This window comes from Moschus berezovskii, chromosome 4, assembly GCF_049115385.1.
Source record: "Moschus berezovskii isolate FMDL1 chromosome 4, NW_MosBer_1.0, whole genome shotgun sequence".
In the NCBI taxonomy this organism is placed as follows: domain Eukaryota; kingdom Metazoa; phylum Chordata; class Mammalia; order Artiodactyla; family Moschidae; genus Moschus; species Moschus berezovskii.
Genome location: NC_142463.1, coordinates 41252111 through 41258125, shown reverse-complemented (window position 1 = coordinate 41258125; position 6015 = coordinate 41252111). Strand labels below are relative to the sequence as shown.

Genomic DNA, 6015 nt, shown 5'->3' with positions numbered 1-6015 from the left:
GCTCAAAATTCTCCAAGCCAGGTTTTAACAGTACATGAACTGTGAACTTCCAGATATTCAAGGTGAATTTAGAAAAGGCAGAGGAACTAGAGATCAAATTGCCAACATCCATTGTATCATCAAAGAGGCAAGAGAGTTCCAGAAAAACATCTGCTCTGCTTTATTGACTATGCCAAAGCCTTTGACTGTGTAGATCACAACAAACTGTGGAAAATTCTGAAAGAGATGGGAATACCAGACCACCTGACCTGCCTCTTGAGAAATCTGTATGCAGGTCAAGAAGCAACAGTTAGAACTGGAAATGGAACAACAGACTGGTTCCAAATTGGGAAAGGAGTACGTCAAGACTGTATTGCTATCCTGCTTATTTAACTTATATGCAGAGTACATCATGAGAAATGCCAGGCTGTATGAAACACAAGCTGGAATCAAGATTTCTGGGAGAAATATCAGTAACTGCATATACACAGATGACACTACACTTATAGCAGAAAGTAAAGAAGAATTAAAGAGCCTCCTGAGGAAAGTGAAAGAGGAGAGTGGAAAAGTTGGCTTAAAACTCAACATTAAGAAAACAGCTCTTTCCTGGCTGGAACCATGGAGGGTGCAGAAGAGAAGAAAAAGAAGGTTCCTGCTGTGCCAGAAACTCTGAAGAAAAAGTGAAAGAATTTTGCAGAGCTTAAGATCAAGCACCTGAGAAAGAAGTTTGCCCAAAGGATGCTTCGAAAGGCAAGGAGGAAGCTTATCTATGAAAAAGCTAAGCATTACCACAAGGAATACAGGCAGATGTACAGAACTGAAAATCGAAGGGCTGCTGCTGCTGCTGCTGCTAAGTCACTTCAGTCGTGTCCGACTCTGTGTGACCCCATAGACGGAAGCCCACCAGGCTCCCCCGTCCCTGGGATTCTCCAGGCAAAAACACTTGAGTGGGTTGCCATTTCCTTCTCCAATGTGTGAAAGTGAAAAGTGAAAGTGAAGTCGCTCAGTCGTGTCCGACCCTTAGCGACCCCCCAGACTGCAGCCTACCAGGCTCCTCCATCCATGGGATTTTCTAGGCAATAGTACTGGAGTGGCTTGCCATTGCCTTCTCCGTCGAATGGCTAGGATGGCACAAAAAGCCAGCAACTTCTATTTATGCGCGGAACCCATATTGGCATTTGTCATCAGGATCAGAGATATCAATGGTGTGAGCCCAAAGGTTTGAAAGGTGCTGCAGCTCCTTAGCCTCCAGCAGATCTTCCATGGCACCTTTGTGAACCTCAACAAGGCATCAATTAACATGCTGAGAATTGTGGAGCCATACATTGCATCAGTCAGTTCAGTTCAGTTCAGTCACTCAGTTGTGTCCGACTCTTTGCCACCCCATGAATCACAGCACGCCAGGCCTCCCTGTCCATCACCAACTCCCAGAGTTCACTCAAACCCACCTCCAATGAGTCAGCGATGCCATCCAGCCATCTCATCCTCTGTTGTCCCCTTCTCTTCCCGCCCCCAATCCCTCCCAGCATCAGACTCTTTTCCAGTGAGTCAACTCGTCGCATGAGGTGGCCAAAGTATTGGAGTTTCAACTTTAGCATCAGTCCTTCCAATGAACACCCAGGACTGATCTCCTTTAGAATGAACTGGTTGGATCTCCTTACACTCCAAGGGACTCTCAAGAGTATTCTCCAACACCACAGTTCAAAAGCATCAATTCTTTGGTGATCAGCTATCTTCACAGTCCAACTCTCACATCCATACATGACCACGGGAAAAACCATAGCCCTGACTAGTCGGACCTTGGTTGGCAAAGTAATGTCTCTGCTTTTTAATATGCTATCTAGGTTGGTCATAACTTTCCTTCCAAGGAGTAAGCGTCTTTTAATTTCATGACTGCAATCAGCATCTGCAGTGATTTTGGAGCCCAAAAAAATAAAGTCTGTTTCCCCTGTTTCCAGATCTATTTCCCATGAAGTGATGGGACCAGATGCCATGATCTTTCTTTTCTGAATGTTGAGCTTCAAGCCAGCCTTTTCACTCTCCTCTTTCACTTTCATCAAGAGGCTTTTGAGTTCCTCTTCACTTTCTTCCATAAGGGTGGTGTCATCTGCATATCTGAGATTATTGATATTTCTCCCGGCAATCTTGATTCTAGCTTGTGCTTCTTCCAGCCCAGCGTTCCTCATGATGTACTCAGCATATAAGTTAAATAAGCAGGGTGACAATATACAGCCTTGACGTACTCCTTTTCCTATGTGGAGCCAGTCTGTTGTTCCATGTCCAGTTCTAACTGTTGCTCCCTGACCTGCATACAGGTTTCTCAAGAGGCAGGTCAGGTGGTCTGGTATTCCCATCTCTTGAAGAATTTTCCATAGTTTGTTGTGATCCTCACAGTCAAAGGCTTTGGCATAGTCAATAAAGCAGAAATAGATGTTTTTCTGGAACTCTCTTGCTTTTTCGATGATCCAGTAGATGTTGGTAATTTGATCTCTGGTTCCTCTGCCTTTGCTAAAGCCAGCTTGAACATCTAGAAGTTCACGGTTCACGTATTGCTGAAGCCTGGCTTGGACAATTTTGAGCATGACTTTACTAGCGTGTGAGATCAGTGCAATTGTGCAGTAGTTTGAGCATTCTTTGGCATTGCCTTTCTTTGGGATTGGAATGAAGACTGACCTTTTCCAGTCCTTTGGCCACTGCTGAGTTTTCCACATTTGCTGGCATATTGAGTGCAGCACTTTCACAGCATCATCTTTCAGGATTTGAAATAGCTCAATTGGAATTCCATCACCTCCACTAGCTTTGTTGGTAGTGATGCTTTCTAAGGCCCACTTGACTTCACATTCCAAGACGTTTCTATGAAGATCTACAAGACCTTTTAGAACTAACACCCAGAAAAAATGTCCTTTTCATTATAGGGGACTGGAATGCAAAAGTAGGAAGTCAAGAAACACCTGGAGTAACAGGCAAATTTGGCCTTGGAGCACGGGATGAAGCAGGGCAAAGGCTAATAGTTTTGCCAAGATAACGGACTGGTCATAGCAAACACCCTCTTTCAACAACACAAGAGAAGACTCTACACATGGACATCACCAGATGGTCATCACCGAAATCAGATTGATTATATTCTTTGCAGCGAAAGATGGAGACGTTCTATACAGTTAGCAAAAACAAGACCAGGAGCTGACTGTGGCTCAAATCATGAACTCCTTATTGCCAAATTCAGACTGAAATTGAAGAAAGTAGGGAAAACCACTAGACCATTCAGGTATGACTTAAATCAAATCCCTTATGATTATACAGTGGAAGTGAGAAATAGATTTAAGGGACTAGATCTGATAGATAGAGTGCCTGATGAACTCTGGACAGAGGTTCGTGACATTGTACAGGAGACAGGGACCAAGACCATCCCCATGGAAAAGAAATGCAAAAAAGCAAAATGGCTGTCTGAGGAGGCCTTACAAATAGCTATAAAAAGAAGAGAAGCAAAAAGCAAAGGAGAAAAGGAAAGATATAAGCATCTGAATGCAGAGTTCCAAAGAATATCAAGGAGAGATATGAAAGCCTTCCTCAGCGATCAATGCAAAGAAATAGAGGATAGCAACAGAATAGGAAAGACAAAAGATCTCTTCAAGAAAATCTGAGATACCAAGGGAACATTTCATGTAACGTGGGCTCGATAAAGGACAGAAATGGTGTGGACCTAACAGAAGCAGAAGATATCAAGAAGAGGTGGCAAGAATACACAGAAGAACCATACAAAAAAGATCTTCACAACCAAGATACATTGCATGGGGGTAGCCAAATCTGAAGTCTGTAAATGAATTGATCTACAAGCGTGGTTATAGCAAAATCAACAAAAAGCGAATTGCCCTGACAGACAACACATTGATTCCTCAATCTCTTGGGAAATAACAGAATCATCTTCATGGTGGATCTGATTCATGAGATCTGTACAGTTGGAAAATGTTTCAAAGAAGCAAACAGCTTCCTGTGGCCCTTTAAATTGTCTTCTCCACGAGGTGGAGTGAAGAAAAAGACCACCCATTTTGTAGAAGGTAGAGATGCTGGCAACAGGGAAAACCAGATCAACAGGTTTATTAGAAGGATGAACTAAGGTATCTACCAGGATTATTTTTGTAATCTGGTCAATTAATAAACAATTGAAACAAAAAAAAAAAGAAAACTTAAAATCATGGCATCCAGTCCCATCACTTCATGGCAAATAAATGGGGAAACACTGGAAACAGTGGCTGACTTTATTTTTCGGGGCTCCAAAATCACTTCAGATGGTGACTGCAGCCATGAAATTAAAAGACACTTGCTCCTTGGAAGAAAAGTTATGACCAACCTAGACAGCATATTAAAAAGCAGAGACATTATTTGGCCAATAAAGGTCCATCTAGTCAAAGCTATAGTTTTTCCAGTAGTCATGTATGAATGTGAGAGTTGGACTGTAAAGAAAGCTGAGCGCCGAAGAATTGATGCTTTTGAACTGTGGCATTGGAGAAAACTCTTGAGAGTCCCTTGGATTGCAAGGAGATTCAATCAGTCCATCCTAAAGAAAATAAATCCTGAATATTCACTGGAAGGACTGATGCTGAAGCTTCAACTCCAATACTTTGGCCACCTGATGCAAAGAACTGACTCCTTGGAAAAGACCAGCATGCTGGGAAAGATCGAAGGCAGGAAGAGAAGGGGACAACAGAGAATGAGACGGTTGGATGGCATCACCAATTTGATGGACATGAGTTGAGCAAGCTTTGGGAGCTGGTGATGGACAGGGAAGCCTGGCATGCTGCAGTCCGTGGGGTCGCAAATAGTCAGACATGACTGAGCGACTGAACTGAATTGAACTGAGCCATGTGTCAAGCACCATCTGAGACATCAGAGAAGTCCCTGCCATCTTGGTGCTGCATCCTCTTGCCTTGCCACCAGATTCCTTCCTGCGCTGTGTGTCTCACCCCCTTTCATCTAACTCTTCTTCCTTCTCTTCAGATCTTTGTTCAGAGCCCATAATATTCTATAATACTCCCCGTTCTTCAACCTAATCATGCCTCGAGATCCAGTTTACATGCTGCCTCCTCTGGAGTCTCACCTGGCCCTACAGTTCACTCCTTCTCAGGAGTCCTGCTGCTGGCTTTTCCCATCATCATTATCATAGGAGACAGCACTTTGTGCCAGGATTTCTGGTTTCCCCTGCAGTACTCCAAGTACTGTGGAGAGGCAGAGACTGTTGTGTGTGACTTGATATCCTCATTATGTTGGAAAGTGCCTGGAACATGGCACCATTTTAAAATTTAAAACAGACAAGCAGAAGACCAGTTGAGACCAGTGTCACATCTCACACCACCACCCTGAATGGCATGTTTCCTAACACTTACTCTGAGTTTCTTCTTTAGGACTTGTTTGATGCTCTTTTATCCAAAGGGACGGAAGCTAGTTTTTGCAGTGGACAGACCTGATCATGAAGAGCTCTGGAGGCTTGCAAGTTGTGATCTTGGATTTTTCTAAGTCCTCCATTGAAAACTCTTTAAAACTCCCACCCCCCACCAATGGAATTTGCAAAGGGAAATGTCCCGGAGGAGACAGGCCATGAAAGAGTTCACTCAGTGAGACAGAAATAGCTGAGCACGTAGGCTTTGAAGTCTGATGGAACAGAGGACGAAGTCTCACCTCCACCCTGCTATCTATTTGACTCAGGCAATTTACTTAACCTCTCTGACCCTCAGTTTCTTTATTTATAGAATGCAGACCAGTATTCTCGCCCCGCTTCTCTCTACATGAGCCTGCAAACTTCGTGTGGAGAATCACATTAACAGCTAACATTTACTGAGGGGTTCACCGTGTGCCAGGCACGTTGTCAGCTCTCTATGATTCAAAACAACGACCCTTTGAGGTACTATTATGATCCATGTTTTGCAGATCATGAATCCAAGACAAGTTAAGTTGTCAATGATTATACAGCTGGTAAAGAGTAGATTCAAATCCAGACAATCTGGCTCCAAGAGCCCACTCTTATCCATGTCCAAGGGACTT

At 43.5% G+C, this 6015-nt stretch overlaps 1 pseudogene; it reads left to right on the top strand.

The window, feature by feature from the left end:
* The first annotated feature begins 597 nt into the window (after window positions 1-597).
* LOC129541137 (large ribosomal subunit protein uL30-like) lies at window positions 598-4093 on the top strand (annotated as a pseudogene).
* The last annotated feature ends 1922 nt before the right edge of the window (window positions 4094-6015 follow it).